General features: G+C 44.9%; 1 protein-coding gene across 4 annotated transcripts in view; it reads left to right on the top strand.

The window, feature by feature from the left end:
- The window catches only part of PLS3 (plastin 3), a 73,026-nt gene that overhangs the window by 16,046 nt on the left and 31,471 nt on the right, over window positions 1-25,509 (top strand). Inside the window, exon 2 of one of the 4 annotated variants that reach the window (XM_060270329.1) lies at window positions 9,520-9,622. The exons of 2 other annotated variants lie outside the window; for them this stretch is intronic. The gene's annotated coding sequence lies outside the window, so the exon portion shown is untranslated. One more of the 4 variants, XM_035112554.2, reaches the window with a different exon arrangement.

The raw sequence follows: 25,509 nt of genomic DNA, 5'->3' as shown, positions 1-25,509 counted from the left end.
CAAAAAGAGTGAGAAAAGAATCAAACAATTTACAGAAGCTGTTTTGTTTAGGCTCACTCTGATGTCCACAGGAGACCAGAGGAGTTGCTATTTGCAAGCCTCCTGTATAAATGCATGGGAACATTACATTTGCCCTGGTTTTAAATAAAATTAAATGCAGATTTTTCTTTTTGTTTCTCTTCTAGAGGAGGAGTGGTATGTGTCTATATGTGTGGGTGGGTGTTTGAAAAGCAACTACAGGATCCCAAGAAGAAACAACAACCCCCCCCCCCATGCTCATTCTGAACTGCCTACACTGCCCACCTTCCTTTAGCCAACAAATATAGAGGGCGAATGGATTTTCCTCCCAGTTGATTATCCTGCAGATGTTACTGTATTTTTAAAAACCTCAAAGAAGTGAGGTCAGTTTCCCTAAATAACAGAAGATGTAGATCTATAAATAAAGGTCACCAGACATTGGTCTTCTGAGAACATAATACTGGTAGTTATTTTGGCCTCTGCTAGAGTCTGAGGCACACCCAGATTGGGTTATTGCAAAAAAAAAAACAAAAACCAAAAAACCCTTTCCCCATAAAGTAAGTAGCCATTTACACTGTGCTCTCATATCTGCAGAGGATTCTGAGCAGCATGGATTTTAACTTAAAAAAAAATTTCCTGAAGAACATTTGGAGCTTCTAGAGTGTGGTAACTCAAGGAGCCACGTTAAACATTAGCTGTTTCCAAGCCATTCTGCAAGCTTCCAGGTAATTTTGGCCAGCTAGTTATCAGCAGGTGTTCTTTGCTCTGATGTATTTTTCCTTTTTTATATTTTTGTAAGAGGGTATGTATAAATGGGAAGTTTAACCCCCAACAAAGTGATCCCTGAATTGATAAGGTGGGTCATAAGGACTTTGCATTAGATTCACCAGGAAGCTGAATGGCCAAAACATTCCCAGCTGTGATCAACCAGAGATGACTTTGGAAAGCTGGCAAGCAAGGCATATCCTCCTGTTCTGTCTGTGTCCTCAGCATCTGGCAATCAGAGGCACCCTGATTTTGTTGCCAGAGAATGGGAGGATTAAAAATTGGAACTTGCAGCCAGATCCCAAGCAGAGATAAAATGATGAGTAGAGAGTGAAATCTTCTGTTCTTTTTCTTGGAAAAAATCTGGAATAAAATCCAGCACTGTAGCAGTAATCCTCACTATTCAGACTGATAATTTATGTTTAGTGCTGTCTTCTGGAGGCTGTGTCTCTTAACCATGCTGAGACACTTGGAATTCACTGCTTTCCTTCTGAGAGATACCCAGGAGAAGAAAACCAGGTTCAAAACAAACAGTAGCTTTAAAAGGGGTTGTTGTTGTTGTTTAGTCGTTTAGTCGTGTCCGACTCTTCGTGACCCCATGGACCATAGCACGCCAGGCACTCCTGTCTTGCACTGCCTCCCGCAGTTTCGTCAAACTCATGTTCGTAGCTTCGAGAACATTAAAAGGGGTTAGTGGATCATTTTTATAAATGATTTCAGGAAAAGGAACTGGAAATGTTTCAGACTGTTTCCTCTTAGAATAGGCTACTCTGAATACTTGGTGAGAAAGTTCCATGCATGCATGTAGAGTCATAGAATTGTAGAGCTGGAAGGGTACCCCTAGGGTCATCTAGTGCAACCCCCTAGAACGCAGGAATCCTGCCCATTCAGAAACTGATGCATACATGCTGTGTTATCCTCTGCTTCCAAAGAAGTCAGCTTCTCATTATTAAAGTTGATGCTGCAATAATGGTTAAGGAAATAAGAACTTGTTTATACCATTTGTCCATTGAGTCCAGTGTTGTCTGCCCTGACTGGCAGCTTCTTTCCAGAGTTTTCGGCAGAGGGAACTTTTCACATCTGCCGCCTGATCCTTTTCTAACCTGAAGATGCCAAGGGTTGAACCTGTGCTCAAGCCCTGAGCTACTGTCTCTACCCATGTGCCACACGTTAGGATGTGTCTCAGTGGATAGATTTAGCATCCTAATAGCTCTCATGCAGTATATATATTTGCTCCAGACTGAAGCAATCTAGACCAGACAGAGGTTTTCCACCTCATTATGTTTATGAGAACTGGGCTTTCGTTTTACTGCTTCTGATTTCCTAGTCCCATCAGCTTTCCTTCTCCCTGATCATTCACTTGATTGATGGAACTGTCTAACTTGTCAATTTCACTCTTAAGGTTTTAAAAAATAAAATTACTGGATGTGTTGAAAAGCAGGAAGTGCCCCCTTTCAAACATGTTATGTGGGAACTGCATTTGGTCAACTTTTGCAATATAAACATCTTCCTGCATGAGATGCAGACATCTTTTGTCCTACAAAGATAAGGGAGAAAATGAACAATCTTTTGCCGATATGGTTTCACTGTTGTGACTGGATATAAGTACAGAAGGAAATGGCCTGCAAATCTATACTATAATGCTCCAAAGGTCATTCCTATGCCAGCTCACTCTGGAAGAGTCAACTGTTTATTTTTCTACCTTGTTTTCCTTTGCTTGGGAGATCTTACTTTGAAGAGAGAAAGGCACACACACACTTCTGCAAGCAAGTGGTGGGTACCTGCTCAGGCAGGTAGTCTCTTGTCTGCCTTTAGAAAGGTAAACACTCAAAACAAGAGCACAAAATCTGCCTTGTGCGTAGCCTGTTACAGAAAGAGTCTTTTAATGCATTTCCCAACTCCCTCCTTGGTTGCATAATTGCCCTCCTGTGGCAACTGTCCTGACTCATCCAAAGGCATAGCTTCTGCTCATGGTTTTCTTGCTCAATATGATTATAGTCATTTGCTTTCTGCTTAGCAACTTAATGATTTTTTCTGCCATCAGGTCATTTTCCTTCTTCAAACCCTTATGGAGATGTGTTGACTGTGTGACTCTTCACTTAGATGTTTTTGATTTGGTGCTTTGGTGGGGAGAACCAACATGTTGGGGGGCTTTAATCCCACATGTGATTACAGCTAGAGTGTCCCCTCTTTCAATTACGGCTGGAAGATATTATTTCTGGGTCCTGTTTTGGTGCCATGGTTGGCACTGCTGCTGCCCTGACTCTTGCAATGTAATCTTGAGATGTGTGTGCCAAAAACCAGTGGAAAGGAGGGGCACTACTCAGTGTCTTCCCACTGTGTTGATGCTTTGCAAAAGCCTTTGCCCACTCTGTGGCCTCCAGACATTTTGGACTACAACCCCCTGCACTGGCTAGGGCGAATGAGAGTTGTAATCCAGTCTTCTGCACAGCATTTCACTCCTTTGTTTATATATATCCTGCCCTTTTTTCCTCCAAGGAGCTCAAGGTGGTGAACAAGGTACTCCCCTTCCCCACAAAAACCCTGTGAGGTAGATTAATGAAGACATAAGATACAAAGAGTGCATGGGAAGAGCATGCCTAGCCCCATGTGATAAAATATTGGCTCTGACAAGTCTGGGTTGAAATCACTGCTCAGGTATTTCATGGGAAGCTGTCTTGTAATGGGTCATCTATTTGCACCTCTAATCCAGCATTGTGTACTCTGATGGCAGTAGCTTCCCAGTAGCCTTCCCATCACCTGCTACCTGGCTTTTCTTTGTTTCAAAGTGGGGATGTGAGAGACTGTGAGGACACCTTCAGACCATGCATGCACTCCACCACTGAGCTAAACCCTTCCTTTGACTATCTGGATCCCCACTATTTCCCCAAACAACATCTGTGGAAAGGGTCAAAGCTCAGCAGTAGAGCATTGGTTTTGCATGTGGAAAGTCCCTGGTTCAATCCCCAGCATCTCCTCTGCCAGTCAGTATAGACCATTTTGGGCTAGGTGGACCAATGGTATGACTTGAACAAGGCAGCTTCCTGTGTTCTTAACTTCCCCAGTTGCTTTTAAAAGAATCTTAGTGGTTGACGTGGAGTCGGTCTCTGAAGACTTCCTGATCAGAATAGTCATGTCCCAAATGGCTTATACTTTAAATGTAGATGATTCCTAAATGAATCACAGAATCATAGAATTGTAGATGCTCTGTCACTTGGTCCCATGTCCTTGCCTTTAGCAGGCCTCTTTAAGAGGCGATTTCAAGCCAATTAAGGATGAGGAATATACATTAGTAAGAGAGCCACCTTTTGCATGCAAATATCCCAATCATGTGAGCTGTCCTTTTGTCTCCTCTCTTGTCACCCTGCTGCTTTGGGGGTCTTCTGTAGCAGTCTCTGAAGCTCCTGGCACCACTTTCTCCCTGCCTTTACTGCCACAGAGAGATGCAGAATTGTAGGCTAAAAGCATAATCTGAGCACAATGCAGACAAATGTCTCTCTTGGAGCCTCTAATAAGCGCCTACCCATTCATTTCCTGATGCTGACAAGCTGAACAAAGAAGGAGGCATGTTTTAAATTTAGCTCTGAGTCACTGGCTTTCCTGTGTCTCAGAACTCTGGGCAGATTCCCTGTAATGAAAGCCAAATATACATCTGTTGCAGGTTTGCTGGACAGTCTCTCCTCAAAAGCATTTTGCTTCTGTGTTACTGTTGGGCAGTTGGGAGAGAAGGGATCTGTCAGGATGAAGGTGGGCATTGGCTTCAGTGGGATTTGTGCAGCCTAAATTGCATGCCAGGTTGGCAGCCAGAATTGCTTCTGTGGCCCACTCTGAGCAGCCTGTCGGGTGCAGATGCCCTCTTTGCATGATCATTGGTTGCTGGGTCACTGCGAGGGAAAGCCTGCTCCATGCAGCTCCCCGACCCATGAGAAAGTGGCTGTGGGAATAAGCATCCTTCTTGTGATGTTCTTTGGCATCTTTGTCCCACTTTTGAGAAATTGTTAAAAACTTCCTTTTTCTTCTTCATGTTTTGTGTGGTTTCTTTGATCTTCTCCCTACTCGAGGTTAATTATTGCACTTCTAATGCACTTTGTTGCTTTCTTTTAGCTTTATCCTCCTTTGAGCCTGCAGTCAAGAGATCGGGTCATTCTGTTTTTGTAAAGCTCGTAGCATATGCTGGGTACTTTACGAAGGCACCAATTGCTGCGTGTAGGATTCAGTTTTCAGCACACTGGTTAGAGCTGGAGTGGTCTGGGTCTCTTGTCTTCCTTAGCAATAGCTGGGATGTTAAGAAGGCAGTGGGTTTTATTATTATTATTCTGCACTCTATTGGTTGCATGCAACACTGTTTCTTTTCTGTAGCTTTTCATCTTCAACCAAATATTACATTATCGGTCTTGCTGTCTGCTGCGGCAAAGTTACATAACTCGCTTAAGTCATTACATGCATTTTGATGTTGTTATGTTATTCCACTTTGTGTGAACTTTTTCACACTTTCATTGCAAAGGAAACACCATGAAAATGGGGTGGGGAGGAATGTAATCAGTTATTTATCATTTGCAGGCTGAAAGGATCCACAACCATGAATACTGCTTGTATTAACTTAATTGATTTCTGTTCTGGTTAAGTACGCTTCAGTTTAAGTACTCCGCGGACCGTCTGGAACAGATTAATCCACTTTCCATTACTTTCAATGGGAAAGTTCACTTCAGGTTAAGTATGCTTCAGGTTAAGTACAGACTTCCAGAACCAATTGTGTACTTAAACCGAGGTACCACTGTACACTGATATTAGTTCGCCTGTCTTCCCAAGTGATGTGTAAAAATTTTCGGAGACACTGTTGATGGAATCTTTCAAGCAGTTGGAGATGGCGTTTATAAGTGGTCCATGTTTCACAAGCATATAGTAAGCATATAGTAAGGTTGGTAGTACAATAGCTTTGTAAACAAGCACTTTGGTTTCCTTGCATATGTCCCGGTCCTCAAACACTCTGCACTTCAATCGGGAGAAAGCCTCACTTGCAGAGCTCAGGCGATGCTGGATTTCGGCATCAATGTTGGCCCTGGAGGTAAATGCCTAGGTAGGAGAAGTGATCAACATTTTCCAACATTACACCACTGAGTTGGATTTGTGGCGCTGCAGAGGGGTTATTTTGTACTTGTTGCTGCAGCACTTTGGTTTTTTGGATGTTGAGTGATAGGCCAAGCTTTTCATAAGCTTCCACAAAGATATTTAGGATGGTTTGGAGGTCAACCTCTGAGCGTGCGCACACTACGTTGTCATCAGCATACTGAAGCTCAATGACGGAAGTTACGGTAACCTTACTTTTTGCTTTCAGCCTGCTCAGATTGAAGAGCTTTCCATCTGTTCGATATATGATTTCTACTCTGGTGGGGAGTTTCCCATTGACAAAGTGTAGGATCATGGCAATGAAAATAATGAAAAGAGTTGGGGCAGTAACACAACCCTGTTTAACACCTGATCCCACTGTGACTGGTTCACTTTGAGAGCCATTGTTATCTGTGATGGTTGCTGTCATATTATCATGGAGGATCCGAATTATGTTTACAAATTTATGTGGGCAGCCAATTTTCAGAAGGACAGTCCACAGGGCATTATGATTTACAGTGTCGAAAGCCTTAGTCAGGTCAATAAACGCCATATACAGGGGTTGGTTTTGCTCTCTGCATTTTTCTTGAAGCTGTCGAGCGGTGAAAATCATGTCCACTGTCCCCCTAGAAGGCCGAAAACCATTTTGGGATTCAGGAAGGATCACCTCGGATATTGTTACCAGACGGTTTGTTAGGATCCTTGCAAGAATTTTGCCGGCTGCAGCTAATAGAGAGATGCCTTGATAGTTTCCACAATCAGTTCTGTCACCTTTTTAAAAGAGATTGTTAATTTTGGTACTGTATTCCTAAAGTCTGCTGGGATTTCTTCTCTTTCCCGGATTTTTTCGATGAGCTTGTGAAGTTGTTGTGTAAGTTCAATTCCGCCCACTTTGAAGATTTCGGCAGGTATCCCACCAGGTCCACTGGCTTTGTTGTTTTTCATTTGGTTAATAGCTGTACACAACTCTCCCAGATTTGGAGATACTGCAAGCTCATCTCTAACTTGCTCTAACTTGTTTTTGCGGAATTTGTGAGAGGGCCTCAGCAGCTACGGAGGAGTTGCGGTTAAGAAGATGTTGGTAATGTTCTTTCCAGCACAGTGCAATAGCTTCTTTATCTTTTAGAAGTGTGTTACCGTCTGCTGAGCGTAGGGGGCATATGCCATGATTTATTGGCCCATAGATGGTCTTTCTTGTCAATCATGCGTTCAGTCTCACTGTCATTCTCATCAAACCAGTCGTGGTAAGCCCCCTACTCGATGCTTGACTCCCAACAATTCTGAATAATTATTTTTATTCTGGAAAAGCCAAACAGGCATTGGGGAGTAAAGTGCATTGCTAAAGGGGGTTCTTGCAACCTAAGAGGCTCCCACATTTCTCCTATGCTTATATTTCATTAAAAAAAGTTTCCTAGTTTAAAGCTGGAATATTCCTAGTTTAAAGCTGGAATGTTCAAGCCTAACATTCACAACCCTGGATTATCTGAAAACTAGTGTTTTTGGTTTTTGGTTTGTTTGTTTTTTGCAAAAGACACCCACTCACACCCAGCTCCTCTCTCAGGGCCAAACAGTGCATAATGCAAAAGAGCCATGGTTTTGATTTCCTTACATGCCTCAATCTTTCTCAAAACAAAAAACAAGAATTATGTCTGGATCCTTATGCTTTAATTCAGCCTCAGAAAAGCAGCACTGGTTTATGAACCGTGGTTTGCTTTGAGTGTAGTTAGGTGTTGGGTGTGTGAACCTGGCATCCTTCCTTGTTTGGCCACCCTGTCCTGAAGCTCCCTAAGCTATAAAAGCACAAAGCAAGAGCTTCTGAAAAGCAAACCGAGCTTTGCAGAAACAAACCATGGCTTGCTAGATCATCTGTGGGGCAACTTGTGGTTAATTTGAGGTTTGGCCTGACCAAAAGCATGACTAAAAGTTATGTGTGAACAAGGCCTTTTCTGTCTATTAAAGGTAAAGGGACCCCTGACCATTAGGTCCAGTCGTGACCGACTCTAGGGTTGCGCGCTCATCTCGCATTATTGGCCGAGGGAGCCGGCGTACTGCTTCCAGGTCATGTGGCCAGCATGACAAAGCCGCTTCTGGCAAACCAGAGCAGCTCACGGAAACGCCGTTTACCTTCCCTCTGTAGCGGTTCCTATTTATCTACTTGCATTTTGACGTGCTTTCGAACTGCTAGGTTGGCAGGAGCTGGTACTGAGCAACGGGAGCTCACCCCGTCGCAGGGATTCGAACTGCCGACCTTCTGATTGGCAAGCCCTAGGCTCTGTGGTTTAACTCTCAACACCACCCACGTCCCTATTTATTATTATTATTGTTGTTGTTGTTGTTGTTGTTGTTGTTATTATTATTATTATTTATTTGTGTCTATTAGGTGGCCATAAAATGACAATTGCATGAGCACGTTGCACTGTGAGGAGACTGATATGGGCTTTGAATGCTCTCTCTTAGCTTACCTGGTACACATGTTGCTTGTCTCTTTCTTGCGCAAGCAACCTGCGTCCCTGCCTTTCAGCTTGTAAGGGTGGAATTAGTCCCTCAATGCTATTTAACCAGCCTATCATATGTTGTGCTTTTTCACTGAAGGGAGTAGGCCTGATGCAAAGTGGCAAGAAAAATGCAAAAGCCAGCGGTCCAAAACTCCTATCATGGAAGAGCGTGTTTGGTGTTGAGATGACATAGCAATGTTTTAAAGGTACAGTTCCTTGCCACCTCTGCCTTTCTGATGGGGCTGGAGCCAAGTACAGTTGGAGCCAAGTACAGCCAAATTAATAGTGTCCAGGCAGAGAAAAACAGAGAAGCTCAACTGATTTGATTCCCTGTATTGCAGAGGTTGGACCCTTTGGCTCCCTTCCAAGTCTGCAATTCTATGAGTCTGTGATGTGACCAGCAGATTCCTTCTCCTTTGCAGCCAAAGGCCTGATAACAGAATTCCTTCTTGATACTTAGTCCCATGGGGCTCCTTCCACATAGAAGGTCTGGTATGGCTTTAGCCTTCTCCAGTTTCTTCTTTTCCAGCTGTAGCCCCCTTCCATATCACCTGCTGTTCTCAGGATCCCCCCACCCCAATAATGGAATTTGGGGGATGGTGATCTGCAGTAGGAAAGGAGACAGGAACTCCCCATTACAATCTCTGTAATGCAATCTCTGCAAAAATCTTGGATCCAAGCCCTTTTATTTAAAACACACAGACACACTTAGAACCTTGGCAAGTGTTTACCTCTCTGGAGAATTAGCTACTAGTAGCTAAATTTCTAGGTCATGGCTAAGGAAGGCCAGTCAGGAGGGTGACTCACTTTCCTGGCTCAAGGAAGACTCCCTCTTGAGAAAAAAAGCAGCAGGGAAACATTTTGGCTAAATCTCTCCTTGGTCAGGACTACTCTTTTAACAATGTGAAATCTTTCCTTAGTAAAGCTGCATGCCATTAGCACCGGCAGAACAAAGGAACTCCCATCGTTTTCTGGGATGGAGAAAAAACCCACAATTTATATCTATGAAACAGAAGTTCTAACACATTGCTTAGAAGTAGTTTATGCCTGAAGATGTACCTTTTTCTTGTACTGAAGTTTCGGAACAATTTGCAGGAAAGCTGTGAATGATCCTTGGTTCGCTCTCTGCTTGCAGCTGAAAGCTTCTGTTTGATTCACAAATCAAATTTCTGAGAAGTCGCTGCCCCACCCCGCTGGGCTGGATCTCTTGATCTGTCTGCCCTGGAGCTTAGAGGCAGGTAAGGAGAGCTACTTGCTGGGAGTTTTGCTGCGTAATGCAAAGTTTCTAGACAGTGGGGAGGGGGCTTTTAAATGGCTCAGGCTTCTGTCAGCTCTCATTTGCTGGCAGGAAGTGTTGTGACTTGCTGCTTAGAATTACAATTCTAAGAGGAATGCTGGGCTTCCAGATTTAACTTTCTGGGCGTGGAATAATATTCCATATTTTACTGTGGGGCTAAGTGAAGAAACAGATCTGCTATCCTCTGAAATCTAGACAGAGGCGAGGTAAGGAGACTGAAACAATTTTGGGGATCCAAAGTGGGAACTCTTGGCTCAGTTTTGCTGCAGTGTGGCAAAATGAATTCTTGAGGCTAAGCTGACTTGCAAGATTCCCCTCTCTTTTTACATTTAACTTCCTCTTTACCACTGGTGTGTTAAGCAGTCCTTTTGATAGAAGTGTACAGGAGATGGAATTCTGTGGAGACAAACCTTAATATTAGAGTTTTTCTTGTGAAAAAATAAGAGCAGATTTGAGCAGTGTCTACGTTTTTGGACAGGCTACGATGGTGGACTAATAGCTCTGTAGTTCTGGTTTGCTTCTCCAATAAAGCAATGAGTATAGCGAGAGCATCGCTGGTCTGTCATACTCCACCCCAAGTCATTTTTTCTAGGTATAAGCCCAGGAAAAGCAAAGGAACTGTGCCCTTAAAAATGATTCCAAAACTCACAGTACACTATTATAATAGAGCCAATCAAAATAGTGAGGGTTTTTTTCCTTCTCTCGGTGATTCTTCTGCACACGCTTCTGCTTTTAGATCTGACAGTTGATTTTTGTGAAGTAGGAGAAGCGGTGTTTGTTTGTGGTTTTTTTTTGGGGGGGAAGAGGCTTTCAGTGGGGTGGGACACTTCTTTGCAGAGCATGCTAAGTACCGGTAAATATTTTTTGCTGACTTGATATGTGAAGCTACAATTTGGGTAATGGGAGGTATTTGCTAGGTTGCTCTAGACAGGAGTGTGTTGATGTTTTAAGTCGAGAATTAAGTTATCTAGTAATGAGGTGCTGCAAGCTCCAGTGCTGAAAACAAACTTTCTTGTGGTTTTCATTCTGACATTTGTAATGTGATACCTGGACCGTGAAGCAATTGCAAAATGGGCTTTGGATCTTCATGTAAAACGTCATTTGCTCTAGAGTGAGAACTAGGGTTGGGGTGTGTGAGAGAAGCTGAACAGGATTCTGGGAGATTACTGTAATTTTTGCTCCATAAGACGCACCTGACCAAAAGATGCACCTAATTTTTAGAGGAGGAAAAGGGGAAAGCCATGTTTTTTGGGATCAGTTCACAGTTGTGCAGGGTTTTTTTTTTTTGCAAAGGAGGAAAGCTCCATTTTTTTGAGCATCAGCTCAAAGTTGTGCAGCTTCTTTTGCAAAGGGGGAAAGCCCCGGGTTTTTTGGGGATCAGTTCACAGTTCTGCAGCTTCTTTAGGAATGGAAAGGGAGCCATTTCTACAGCTTCCAGACAGATAATCTAATCAACCAGCCACATGTCAGCTGGGGAAACACAACAGTGGAGGCCTGGGCAAGGGGGCGGGCCCGGGAAGGGAGCTAGCTTCTCTTATCTCCCTCCCCATCTCTTGCAATCAGCTGCTGAGCGGGTTCCTTAAACACCCTCCCTCCCTCTTGTTAGTCTTTAGCTCTTTCTTTTTTCTTTTCTTTTTTAAAAAAAAGCATGACCTGCTTTTTGCCCCTGAGCAATTCGGCTCCAGGGACCATGCATTAGCTCCATAAGACGCACAGAATCTCCTCTTACTTTTTAGGAGGAAAAAAGTGTGTCTTATGGAGTGAAAAATACGGTAGTTCCAGCCATCTACAACCTCCTGGCTCTTTGTTGTGGAGGTGTTAAGGCTCCATGGTTGCAACCCTGCACAGAGAAGAGCACCCAAAATCCCTTGACTTCAGAGGTGCCAAGCCCCATATACTGCCGGGTTGACCTCTTCTTCTTTGATTAGAGAGTAAAAAATATTGCAATGATTTCTTAACTTGTCCCATTTAGCCTTAGAACAGGCAGCAGTAGGTTAAACTAAACATAAACTGTCCCATTAGAAATGGAATAAATTGGCTGCCCAACAGCTCTAGGGACCTCCAGTTGTTTTGGATTGCAACTCCAAACCAGCCCCACCCAGCATTGACAAGAGCATCATAAGAGCCTGCTGGATCAGACCGATGGCCCCATCCTGTTCTTCCAGCAGCCAACCAGATGGCTATGGGAAGCCCACAACCAGGATCCAAGCACAAGAGCACTCTCCCCTCTTGCAGTTTCCAGGAACCAGCATTCAGAAGCATCACCGTCTCTGACCATGGGGGCAGAGCCGAGCCATCTTACCTAGTAGCCATTAAAAGCTGCCTTCTCCATGAACCTGTCTAATTCTCTCTTAAAGCTATCTAGGTTGGTAGTCCCACTCCCTGCTGTGGGAGCCAGTTCCACATCTTAACTAGGCATTGTGTAAAGAAGTAGAGATGTACAAAGCCACACGTTTTGGAAATCGGGGTGTAGCCATCTCACCAGTGGAAATTCAGGCACTGGCTGTCCATACTTTTTCTCCAAATTGATTGTGAGAATTCCCCCCCTTGTAGTTCAGCACTTCTTGCAGAGTTTGAAAATCTCCTTCTCAAGGGACTTGGCAAGGGACACCTACTCAGCCATCAAAACATGCATATTGCATTGACCTGCAGCACGCAGACCATCCTTAGTGACCTCCCACATGTTCTAGACTGCAATTCCCATCATCCCTGGTCAGCAGGGCCATAGGATTTCATTGGTGCCTCTAGGCATGTGCCGCAGACTCTGAGCTTTCTTTCTTTTCTTTTCTTTAAAGAAAAAGCAAGTCTCTAGCTCTCATAGAATGTTATGAGACAAAATACGCAGGTACTTCCTGAGTGATTTCTGAGAAATGAGGGTGTGGTGTAGCCACGTATATTTTAATGGTTCTGAGGAATGCGCCCTGTTGCTATCAGACAGAAGTAGCACCTCTCTCTCTCTCTGTGTGAAATCAATACCTTGTGATCTCTACAATCGGGACCAGTAGGACATAATGGAACGGTCTCCCTTGGGAGGTTGTGGGCTCTCCTTCCTTGTAGGTTTCTAAGCAGAGGTTGGGCACCCATCTCTCATGGATGCTTGAGCAGAGATTCTTGCATTGCCGGGGGTTGCACTGGATAACCCTTGGGGTCTCTTCCAACTCTACAATTCTATTGATTCTATGACTTCCCATGGTAAGCTTTGTGGAGGTGACTGTCTCTCTAATTTTGTTACAGGTAGGTAGCCGTGTTGCTCTGATGCAGTCAAAACAAAAATAAAAAAATCCTTCCAGTAGCACTTTAGAGACCAACTAAGTTTGTCATAGGTATGAGCTTTCGTGTGCATGCACACTTAGTGTATCTGAAGAAGTGTGCATGCACACGAAAGCTCATACCTATGACAAACTTAGTTGGTCTCTAAGGTGCTACTGGAAGGATTCCCCCCCCTCTAATTTTGTGTTTTGCTGCACTCCCCACAGCGGCCACTTTGTCCTATGCTCCCACACAACAGTTCTTTTGGGACTGGTGCCCCCTGTGTTCTCTCAGAATTCAAAATGTGCCCACTGGTACAAAAAGTTGGACAACTCCTTACCTATATTGTAAGATAACCTGAAAAAAAGATTCTCTCTCCAAGCCAGCTTGATTGGGGGGGGGGTAGCCAAAATGGGTATAGTATTTCACTGCCTCCCACTTAATCTGTTTTGCAAGGCAGGGTAAAGTGAGAAGGACACCCCCTACTCTAAACCTTGTAAGTCATTCTTGTAAGTCAAGTATAAACCTTGTAAGTCATTTCTTTGTCATATTATTAACAAGGTTCACTAAAACAATATTAGAAAATGTTTTAACAAAATAGGTTAACTGTTACTTGTGTTGTCGTTTTCTTCAAACAACAACACACAAACATCTTGGCAGTGATATCAGCTTAATAATAATGATAATAATAATAATAATAATGATGTGGGATAATGAAATCTCAATTTCCATTTCACTCCCTCCCTCTGAAGACAAAAGAAGATTTCAGAATAGCTTGTGAGGCCTGAATTCCAGCTCAGTTCAGATAATGTTAGGTTTGGCCAGGGAGGGGCCCGGCTCATGGCTCTAGTTCCAAACCATTTCAGAACATAAACCTTCAAGATATGTTTTTTGAATTGTTAATATTTGTCCTTGTGAGCTGTGAATTGTGTTATATTATCTGTGGTTCGTACGAGTCTGCAGTTTTTATTTTATTTTATTTGTTTTGTTGTGTTGTGTTTTATGATGGGCGTACAGCCAAATAAACATCTTTGCTTGCTTGCTTCAGAACATACAGTGGGGGGAAAAAGTATTTGATCCCCTGCTAAATTTGCCCGTTTGCCCTCTGATGAAGAAATGACAAGTCCATAATTTTAATGGTAGGTTTATTGTGGCTGTGAGAGACAGAATAACAACAGGAAAATAGGAATATATATATATATATATATATATATATATATATATATATATATATATATATATATATATAATGCTAATTAGTTTTAGGAGTTCTACCAAATTTTAGACGACCCAGGTGGCGCTGTGGGTTAAACCACAGAGTCTAGGGCTTGCTGATCAGAAGGTCGGCGGTTCGAATCCCTGCGACGGGGTGAGCTCCTGTTGCTCGGTCCCAGCTCCTGCCCACCTAGCAGTTCGAAAGCACATCAACGTGCAAGTAGATAAATAGGGACCGCTCCGGCAGGAAGGTAAACGGCGTTTCCGTGCGCTGCTCTGGTTTGCCAGAAGCAGCTTTGTCATGCTGGCCACATGACCTGGAAGCTGTCTGTGGACAAACGCTGACTCCCTCGGCCTATAGAGCGAGATGAGCGCCGCAACCCCAGAGTTGGACACGACTGGACTTGATGGTCAGGGGCCCCTTAACCTTTACCAAATTTTAATGGCCCAGAAAGCCCCAGCCCCACTGCTTGCATGCCTGCCTGCCTGCCTCTCTCTTCGAAGACTGCTTGCGTTTGAGCATTTATTCCATCTTTCCACAACCTGGTGCTGTTTTTTGGGACTACAGCTTCTATCAACCAGCATAGCTCATGGGAGTTGTAGTCCAAAACAGCTGATCTATGGGTGGCAGGGGTAGGGAACCTGAGGCCTGGGAGCCAAATGTCATTTTGGGCTGGCCTCCTCAAGCCACTCCCCTCACACGTGCTGCTCTGGGGCTTCCTCAAGATGTTGGGTTTTTTGCCTGGCTGGGGTGCATAAATGATCCTTGATAGCCACTTTTGCTCGCCTGAGTGGAGAGAGGTGTGTGGAGTGTGTGTGTGTGTGTGTGTGTGTGTGTGTGTGTGTGTGTGTGTGTGTGCAGGGTTTTTCTTTTGGGTGCCTGGAATCCATCACTTGGCTCACTTTTGCCCTAGATGAAATGAGGCCCCCAGCAGGGGCATAGCCAGTATCAAAACTGGGGGGGGGGGGAGCCATGGTCGTTCAGGGGCGGGTCCACGAAGTGGGAATGTGGGCGGGGCTCCAGGGCCAGCGGGTCCGGCGACATCGTGGTAGCAGCGGCAGCGGCCACCTTGTGCTTCTGGGGCTGGCAGCGTTGGTGGCTACCCTGCTTGGCTGGAGAGGACGGGAGGGTCGGGCAGGCGAGAGGGGGTGGCAGGGCGGGCGAGGCAAGGCTCCGAGGCATTGCTGCATATCAGCATAATATTTCAACCATGTCGTGGGTTCAAGCCCCACTTTAGGAAAAAATTCCTGCATTGCAGGGGGTTGGACTAGATGACTTTTGTGGTCCCTCCAGACTACAATTCTATGATTCTATTGATATATTACCAAAGCATATGCATCATTCTGCTTTCTTGAATTGTCCTACTCCTAGGCATAGCAGCCAACTCCTAGAGGCCTAGGTGCCCCCCCCCCCCAATTACTGGTAAATACCGTATTTGAAAGAGTCATCCCCCCATGTTGATGGGCATTCTATGTGGGGCTTATCTGCCCCCTGTATTTTATTAAGGATGGAAGAGGGAGGGAAGGAAGAAATAGAGAGAGGGATAACTCATATTTGTGGGTGCCTCTGGGTGATGCTGTGATGCTGGAACTCTGCAGCAAGAGGAAGGAGCCTTGTAAGCAGCTTTCTCTCTGCTTGATTTACACAGTATACAGATGCAGGAGGAGGGGCAGGCTGGGACACCACTGCTTTTTATAAACATCACTGTGTCTATCAAAGCTACAGCCCCCCCTTTCTTATTCACTTCCTTTTAGCCTTGCAGAGCCACCTTAGTCAAATTGAATCCTCTACACCCTCATTAAATCGCCAATAGAACTCTTAATGCGATCCCTGAATGCTCATTAACAACTCCCGCTGAAAACAATAGGGTGAAGTGGTGAGCTATAAATCTTGCCTGAAAGGGGATATCTGCTCCATTGTCTTAACTGCTTAAGTACCGGTAGCCACTTTGCTTTATTTATTTGATGTGTTTTTGTTAACAGCTGTGTTCCCGCCCCCCACCAGCAAGCGGAGACCGAGGTGCTCTCGCTAAAGCAAAGCCCTTTCCACTTCAGTTTTTTGAGGGGAAAGTGCTGGTTATGGTCTGTAAAATACTGTACATTAATTTTTTGCTTCTGGGGGGGGGGTCAGCTGCCCCCCTGTCTACGCTCATGGCCCCCAGTCTACAGAAGCTTCCTCCCCCTTGCTCTAGTTTAGTGTTTCCCAAACTTGGGTCCCCCCAGCTGTTTTTTTGACTACCAACATCCCTAGCCAGCAGGACCAGTGGTTAGGGACGATGTGAACTGTAGTCCAAAAACAGCTGGAGACCCAAGCTTGGGAAATGCTGCCTGTGGCACTAGATCCTTGATTGCAGAAACACTAATGGCTTGGTGTAGGCTTGTTTCTTTTTTCTTGCTAGGAATGCCTTCACTGGCAGTTTGAAATTTATTTCATTCCTGTTAGAATGTATTGTTTATGATCTGCAGTGTTTGTGCCATCTTGTTCCCAACCTTTGTGGCCTAAGGGCAGCCTCTGCCTGACTGTTTCAGAGCTGTGGTGACCTTGCTGAGTATTATTTGTTTCTTTTCCTTGGGAGGTGGTGGACCCAGTAAAAGAACTGTTGAAAGATGTTTGAAAGCTGCTGGCTTTCAGGTAGAGGAATGTGGAAAGGTTTCACTCCTCATACCTTTAAGGAGATTGAGTAAGTACTCTGCTCAACCAGCTCCAAGAGGCCTTTATTCTATTTTTCTTTTTTCTTTTTGTAATCTCTGCTTGCTGCTGCTAAACAGTTAGATGATATGAGAGCTTAACCTTTTTGAACCTGGATTCTTCTGAGTATAGGTCACTTGGAACAGAAAGTGACTGGATTTCTTTTCTCCAAATTTTTGTTTGTATAACTTCCACAGTATGTGTGGAAAGGGCTTCGGGACAGAAAAATAAAACCCCACCCTGAAAAAGGCTCATCCAAACACAGAGGAAACAAAATCATCCTAAAGCAAAGCTACTATAAGGGAACAACAGCAACGAATAGTAGGCTACTAGTACTACAAGTATAAATCATGGTACAGTGGTACCTCGGGTTACAGATGCTTCTGGTTACAGACGCCGCTAACCCAGAAATAGTACCTCAGGTTCAGAACTTTGCTTCAGGAGAAGAACAGAAATCAAGCAGCGGCAGTGGGAGGCCCCAATTAGCTAAAGTGGTACCTCAGGTTAAGAACGGAGCTCCAGAACAAATTAAGTTCTTAACCCGAGTACCACTGTAGTAGTATTAATAAAGCAACATCTGGAGGGCCAGAGGTCTCTTAAAAGATATATTGGGTAGATGTGAAAGGTATTAGCTTTCACATTTTTAGAAATGTATATTTTAGTGTGGCAGAACTTACTCTTTGGGACTCCTTGTCTGTTAGCATCAGGCAAACACCCTCGCTGTGCTTTTTTCAGTGAAAATACGTTTGTCTTACCAAGCCTATCCAGACATGTAGGAATTTGATGTGCATTTTAATCTGGTTTTTACCTTAGCATTGATTTTAATCATTTTTGAATGTTTTAAATTGTTTTTAACAACAATGACCAATGACTCATCTAGTCCAGCACTGTGTTCTGACAGTGGTCAAGACCATGCCCTAATTCAGGGGTCAGCAAGCTTTTTCAGCAGGGGGCCGGTCCAGTGTCCCTCAGACCTTGTGGGGGGCCGGACTATATTTTGAAAAAAAATATGAACGAATTCCTATGCCCCACAAATAACCCAGAGAGGCATTTAAAATAAAAGGACACATTCTACTCATATAAAAACACCAGGCAGGCCCCACAAATAACCCAGAGATGCATTTCAAAGAAAAGGACACATTCTACTCATGTAAAAACATGCTAATTCCCGGACCATCCGTGGGCCGGTCTGAGAAGGCGATTGGGCCATATCCGGCCCCCGGGCCGTAGTTTGGGGACCCCTGCCCTAATTGGAAGCACCCAAGCAGGATCCGAGTGCAACTCATGATTCCCAGCCAGTGTTAGAAATTCAGATATATATATAAGCCAGGCGCCAAATGACTCCTTAAACCAGGATGGCTCCTTAAGCCCAAACAGAATGCCTAGTTGCCATTTTGGGGCCAGATGGCTCAAAAGTCGTATTTTTCAATAGGACTTTTCAGTTCTGAAATTCATTCTGAATGTGCAGCTAAAATATAACAGATAGAATTCTACAGAATGTCTTGCTAGTGTGTGAAAACAGTCAAGATCCTAGGATCCCCAGGCATTTACCTCCAAATGGTAGAGACGTCAGGTGCCAATCCTGGCGTCCAGGCATCCTCACTTGGTTGCAAGTGGCTACTAGCTAGGTGCAAAATTCACTTGCTGAATTTCAAATGCTGTATCCCAGCAACGGCTATTCAGAGACATACCACCCTTGATGGTGGCTCTTGCAGGAGGCAGCTCCATTGTTTTTAAGTATGGAGTGGCAGTCACCCTTCCTGCACTTGCACTGGGCTTTGAAGGACCTCCAGAGGGAAGTGGAACTGTGGGGGACTCCTAGATTCCATCTACACCTCCAAACTTGGGGTGTGGGGAAGGGGGGCACAGGTGCTCACTGGGAGACATAACCTGGTGTCAGGGACCAGCCCCCCTTCCTGTGCATATCTAGTCATATGCCGATCCTGCAAAGCTCAATGGGGCTTGCCCCCATGTTCATAGGATGGCAGCAAGCATGATTTCGTGGGACCAAAACTGATTGGGACTTACATGTGTTTAAGGGTGAGGGCAGGATATTGGTTATCAACCAAAATTTGTAGAACTCTGATATTTCTATAGGGCCTTATCTGTTCAAAGTGCTTCTCAATAGTCTTCATGAGAAAGTTGTTGACCATTAATATCCCCATATTACAGATGTGTGTATCAGAAGTGGAGAGATAAGATCTCAGACAGAACACCTATAGCTGCCTAGTGAGCATCCAGACTGAAGTGTAGGAAGAGGTCACAGCACATACTTGGCATGCAGAAGGAAATGAAAACTTCCTGAGATCTTTGAGAGTTGCTGTCAACGAAGACTTGCATCCAGTTCAGTGCTAATTAAGCATCCCATCAGCATAAGGATTTCTTCATGTGCAGTGGGACTTGCCCCCATGGTATAGATAGCACAGTTGGTAGAGTGTGGTACTAATGATGCCAAGGTTGCAGGCTTCATCCTCGTTTGCAGGGGGTTGGACTAAATAATCCTCAGGGTCCCTTCCAACTCTACGATTCATCCTGCTTGCCTCTCTTCCCTCCCCCCACAAACTGTTCTGGGGTTTTCCCCAACCTTCTAGATCATATTTGGGGAGAGTACAGGGTGCATGTTTGAGCATAGAGGGGGGAAATCTCATTGTGCATGTGGGAATCCATTGTTAGGTGAAGGGCAAGCCACCACTGAGCTGCCCGCCCTGTTAGGTGAAGGGCAAGCCACCACTGAGCTGCCCGCCCAATTGCTGCGCTAAACCGGTGCAGCAACTCACTTCTGCAGCACCGAAAATCACATCTGCGCAGACTCGGAAAATCACAGGCGTGCAAGCTCATGTGTGTACGCAATCTGGCCCATGGAGGGATCTTCATGGGACCAATCCGGCCCAGGCTAGATAAACCTTGTTGACTCCTGGGCTAGAGTGTCTGGAATCTGGAAGACCAGGGTTCAAATCCTCACTCGGCCTTGAAGCTCATTGGGTGATCTTTGGCCAGTCACTGCCTCCCAGCCTAGCCTGCCACATAGGATTGTTGTGGAGATTGAACAAGGAGGAGGAGAACCACATAGGCCACCATGCTCTCCTGGGGTGGATGGGGGAAGTGGGATAGAAATGCAATAATTAAATACAGGTAGTCTTACAGTTGTTGCTCCACCTGGTTCTGCCTTTGGCCCACTGGATGAAAATGTCTCCACGTAGCTGCCGCAGGATGTGAACAGAAGTGGCTTTAAGAGGGTCGGCCACAGCATGTGAAGGAGCAAAGTGAAATGTGGGCATGCACATAGGGCACCACCCACTGGGAGCATGCCTGTGAACATTAGTAGCTAGTTCTTGTGGAAATGAAAGTGTGCCAGGACTCTTAACTATGACCTGCAAATGGCAGACACACACAGGCATTTGACAGTAGCTGAAACACTGGTGGCAGCCCATTCATCAGGTGAAGCGGATCATGCTCTAGACCAGGCAGCTGTTGCCTTTTCCCTGCTCCCTTGTCTCCTAGGCAGGCCTGCAAGTCTGGCCTTAGTCAGCATGATCTAATTGTGCTGGCTTCTCCCACAAGATTGCCCTGCCAGCTGGGCGTTCCCTGGCTTCTCCCTGGCCTCGTGGTTTACTCCCTTGTCATGGCATCTGATTGCATTCAGAAAGCAAAAGCCAACACTTAACTAATTTGTGATTAATGCCTCCCTTGAGTAAACAAATAGCAACATTGTCATCAAGACACTGTGGCCACATTGGCCTGTCAGCAGTCTTTTGGGTGGGTTCCCTGTAAGCATGCTTGGAAACAAGTTCCGAGTCTGTATAATCGTGTGGCTTTTAAAAAATCAGATAGTTGCAGGTTATGCCACAGCTGCTAGGATGCTGATTTTGTAGTTTCTCAGACTGCACCAGATTTAATGGTTGTTGGAAAGGTGTTTTGTTAGCAGCAGCTAAACTTCTAGGCAACTCAGAGTAAAGTAGCCCATGATGGAGGTTCCTATGCTAAGGCAGCAGGATCTGGTATGTTTTCTAGTCTGTTCTAATATACCATATATACTCAAGTATAAGCCGACCCGAATATAAGCCGAGGCACCTAATTTTACCTCAAAAAAACTGGGAAAACTTATTGACTCGAGTATAAGCCGAGGGTGGGAAATGCTGCACAATATCTTTGTCATCAACAGGACAGGAAAATGGCAATACAGCACAGGTGCTACTAAGATCATGAGAAGACTCACTAGAATTAAATGTTTTGGTTCTTACTAAGAGAAGCAGGGGAACTCTATCCTAGACAACATGGAGTATCATTTTATGTTTTAAGGTTTGTTTTATGGTTCAATTTACACAATTTCCTGTATTGTTGTAAATACATTCCATGATTATGGAGCTTTCTCACTCTCTAGGCTTTTGCCTAGGCTGGAACTCCACGCTGGCCAAGGTGGTCCTGATTATTTGTGTTGGGTGACCAACAGCAAGCCAAGCCACAAGAATGTGCCACATCTGTCATTGAATTGTCCTAATCATTAATGAACTGAGCCAAAGAAATGGACTCGATACCGTTAAATTGGATGGTTCTGTATAGCATCTGGTTCATGTTGACTGCAGAAATTGGATAGCCAATTTGTTTTTTGTAACAGAGAAAAATACATTGAAATGCCACTAGTATAGATAGGTACCTCCCTTCCCTTTGGTTTGTTGCTGCTAGACCACCTCATGATGGAATGTCATTGTGAGCTTGCTGATAGGTAAAAGAAGAATCTGGTCCCTAAACACTAAATATTGTGAATCATCTGGGCTGTTTACAAGATGTCTAGAATTTGGCATTCAATTTTAGCTGTGTGCTACCTTGTGAATGCAGACGAGCAGTGTTCCAGGTTATATTTGTGCCTAGTGGGCTAGGGTGAATTTCAGCTTGCACATTTAAAAGTACAATGCAAACAAAATCTTACATTTAAATTACTTAAATAAAAAGAGAAATAGGCTCATGTAACTAAAAATGGGCTAATGATACTATATTCATGTATGGTGGGAGCCAATTTAAATGTTGAATGACAATACACAAAGAGGAATGAAAGCAATGTCCTATCATAAATTGCACCCCAAGTATGTGGGGTTTCCTATAATCAAGCAGCATACTGTATAAACTTTATGAAATAAATAAGCATGAGCCTGTGTAGAAGGTAGTTTTTTTAACTTGGGCAGAGGAGACACTTGGCCATGAAATTCATTGAGTGACCATGGCAGTTCACTCCATCTCAGCACAACGTATTTCATGGGATTGTTGAGACAAGACATTGTCTTGTACACTACCCTGAGCTCATTGGAAGGAACATATGAGGATAACGTAATGTGAATATGCAGTCCATCATTTTATTCAGGCCTCATCATGCGACTGAAACTGCCTTGGTCGCACTGGTTGATGATCTCCGGCTGGCTAGGGACAAAGGTGAGAGCTGTTTCCTAGTTCTGCTGGATCTCTCAGCGGCTTTTGACACCATCGACCATAACATCCTTCTGGACCATCTAGAGGGGTTGGGAGCTGGGGACACTGTCATACAGTGGTTCCACTCCTTCCTCCTGGGCCGTGTTCAGAAAGTGGAGGTGGGGGATGAGTGTTCGAACCCCTGGGCTCTCACTTGTGGGGTGCCTCAGGCTCTATCCTCTCCCCTATGCTTTTAAACATCTATATGAAGCTGCTGGGAGAGATCATCAGGGGGTTTGGACTGGGTGTTCATCAGTATGCGGATGATACCCAGCTCTACCTCTCTTTCAAATCAGAACCAGTGAAGGCGGTGAAGGTCCTGTGTGAGTGCCTGGAGGCGGTTGGAGGATGGATGGCGGCTAACAGATTGAGGTTGAATCCTGACAAGACAGAAGTACTGTTTGTGGGGGACAGGAAGCGGGCAGGTGTGGAGGACTCCCTGGTCCTGAATGGGGTAACTGTGCCCCTGAAGGACCAGGTGCGCAGCCTGGGAGTCATTCTGGACTCACAGCTGTCCATGGATGTGCAGGTCAATTCTGTGTCCAGGGCAGCTGTCTATCAGCTCCATCTGGTATGCAGGCTGAGACCCTACCTGCCTGCAGACTGTCTCACCAGAGTGGTGCATCCTCTAGTTATCTCCCGCTTGGACTACTGCAATGCGCTCTATGTGGGGCTACCTCTGAAGGTGACCCGGAAACTACAACTAATCCAGAATGCGGCAGCTAGACTAGTGACTGGGAGTGGCCGCTGAGACCACATAACACCGGTCCTGAAAGATCTTCATTAGCTCCCAGTACGCTTCCGAGCAGAATTCAAAGTGTTGGTGCTGACCTTTAAAGCCCTAAATGGCCTCGGTCCAGTATACCTGAAGGAGCGTCTCCACCCCCATCGTTCTGCCCATACACTGAGGTCCAGTACCGAGGGCCTTCTGGCGGTTCCCTCGTTGCGAGAAGCCAAGTTGCAGGGAACCAGGCAGAGGGCCTTCTTGGTAGTGGCGCCCGCCCTGTGGAATGCCCTCCCATCAGATGTCAAAGAGAAAAACAGCTACCAGATTTTTAGAAGACATCTGAAGGCAGCCCTGTTTAGGGAGGCTTTTAATGTTTATTTTTATAAAATAGATTATTTTATTTCATTTTTCTGTTGGAAGCCGCCCAGAGTGGCTGGGGAAACCCAGCCAGATGGGCGGGGTATAAATAAATTATTATTATTATTATTATTATTATTTATTTGAGAACAGTTTTCAACTACTTCAGTCTTCCAGGGCAATCTTATGCATGCCTACTTTGAAGTAAATCCCACCGAGGGCTGGATCCCTTTCTCTCCACTTCTCCCCCCCCCCTCGCGCCGCCTCGCATAGAGCAGACATCGGACGGGGGAGAGGAGAAGCACAGCACAGCGCTTCTCCGAACCCCCAGTCCTGTGCTTTTCTCCACCTGCCTCACCCGAGTATAAGCCAAGAGCGGCTTTTTCAGTACATTTTTTGTGCTGAATAACTCTGCTTATACTCGAGTATATACGGTAAGTATTGGGGAGGAATTGCAGCTGGCCGGTTGGAGCATTTACTCTGCATGCAGAAAGTTCAAAGCCTCCATTGTTAGGTGATGGGCAAGAGCCTTCTCCAGGGTTTCGGGCAGAACATAAGAAGTGTGCTGTATAATCAGGCCACAGGCCCATCTAGTCCAGCATCATGTTATCATAGTGACCAGCCAGAGAACAACTCCTGGTCAAAGGAATCCTAGAACTGTAGAGTTGGAAGGGACCACGAGGGTCATCTAGTCCCAACTCCCTGCAGTGCAGGAATCTTTTTGCCCAATGTGGAGCTCAAACCCACGTCCTGAGATTAAGAGTTTCATGCTTTACCCACTGAGCTATCCCAGGGGTGGGGGATCTCTGGCTCTGAGAACCACTCCTGAGTTTTTGTGTACCACTTTGAGCACAGACCTATTTGTAGAAAATGCAGTATTTTAATTAATTGACTATGGCTCTGACTGTGCTGCTGAGTCTGCATGCTGTTCGTTTGCCCTAATCTAACAAGTGTTAGAAAGCAAGGAGAATGTAAGCGTCTATTCATTTAAGGGAGTTTGGCTAGAGCAGAGAATGGAAGTGTTGAACAGGGAAAAGGAAGTGCAAAGATGATGGAATAAAAAACAGAGGGTGTGAATGAAAAAATGCAGAAGGAGAGATGCCCTTGAGCTCTGGAAAAGAGCAGAGGGCCATAGCTCAGTTGCAGAGCACATTTCTTGCATGCAGAAGGTCCCAGGTTCAATGCTCAGCATCTCTGGGTGAGGCTGGAGGAGACCCCTCTCTAAATCCTTGGAGAACTCTGAATCCTTGGAGACACTACTGAGCTACATGGATCATTGACAGCTTCCAGAGTGCCTGTCCATCACCATCCAAAATGATGGGAATCACAGAATTGCAAGTTGGAAGGGACCCAGAGGGCCATATTGTAGTCTATTTTCCTGCGGTCCAGTAATCCTTCCCACAGCTATCCCTGGGAGGGCTTGAACCACAAATCTTCTCGTTAACACTGACCCATTGTACCACCTGGGGGTAATAGTGCTGCAGCACTTGGGAAATGTTTTGAACTGAAGGGAACTGAAGGGAGAAGCGGAATCCAAACCTGCATATGTGTCTCTTGCAGGACCAGGTGTGCACAAAGAGCCCCCTAAAATAGCAACTCAACCAGTTAACACAGTGGTTCCCAAACCTTTTCCTATGAACTTTGTTCCATAAACTCATCCCCAGTGCTCCCTACCCTACCTTGTAAAAAGCATTACAGTGGTGCCTCGACTTACAAATTTAATCTGTTCCAAAGGCACCTTCGTAGGTCAAAAAATTCGTAAGCCGAAAAGCGCCATTGGAAACGCGATTTCCCATAGGAATGCATTGGAAACGGAAAAATTCCTAAGTCGAAGCAACCCCATCTAAAAATTCGTAAGTCGAAAAAACCCTATCTAAAACTGCCACGGTTTCCGTTCGGATGTCAAGAAATTCATAAGCGTGCGGCCATTTGCCCCATTCGTAAGTTGAAAAATTCAGTTGTCGAGTCGTTCGTAAGTCGAGGTACCACTGTATTCAAAATAACAGTTTGCACAACCCGCTAAGTGCGATAGGAAAACAGTAAAAGCCAAAACAGTAACAATTAATTGCCCATTGATTCAGAATCCAATTAAAACTATTTCATTTAATTAATTCAGCAGATCCAGTGATAC

The sequence above is a fragment of the Zootoca vivipara genome, chromosome Z (genome assembly GCF_963506605.1).
Source record: "Zootoca vivipara chromosome Z, rZooViv1.1, whole genome shotgun sequence".
Lineage (NCBI taxonomy): Eukaryota > Metazoa > Chordata > Lepidosauria > Squamata > Lacertidae > Zootoca > Zootoca vivipara.
Note: the sequence above shows the minus strand (reverse complement) of the source record. Positions and strands in the feature narration are given on the sequence as shown.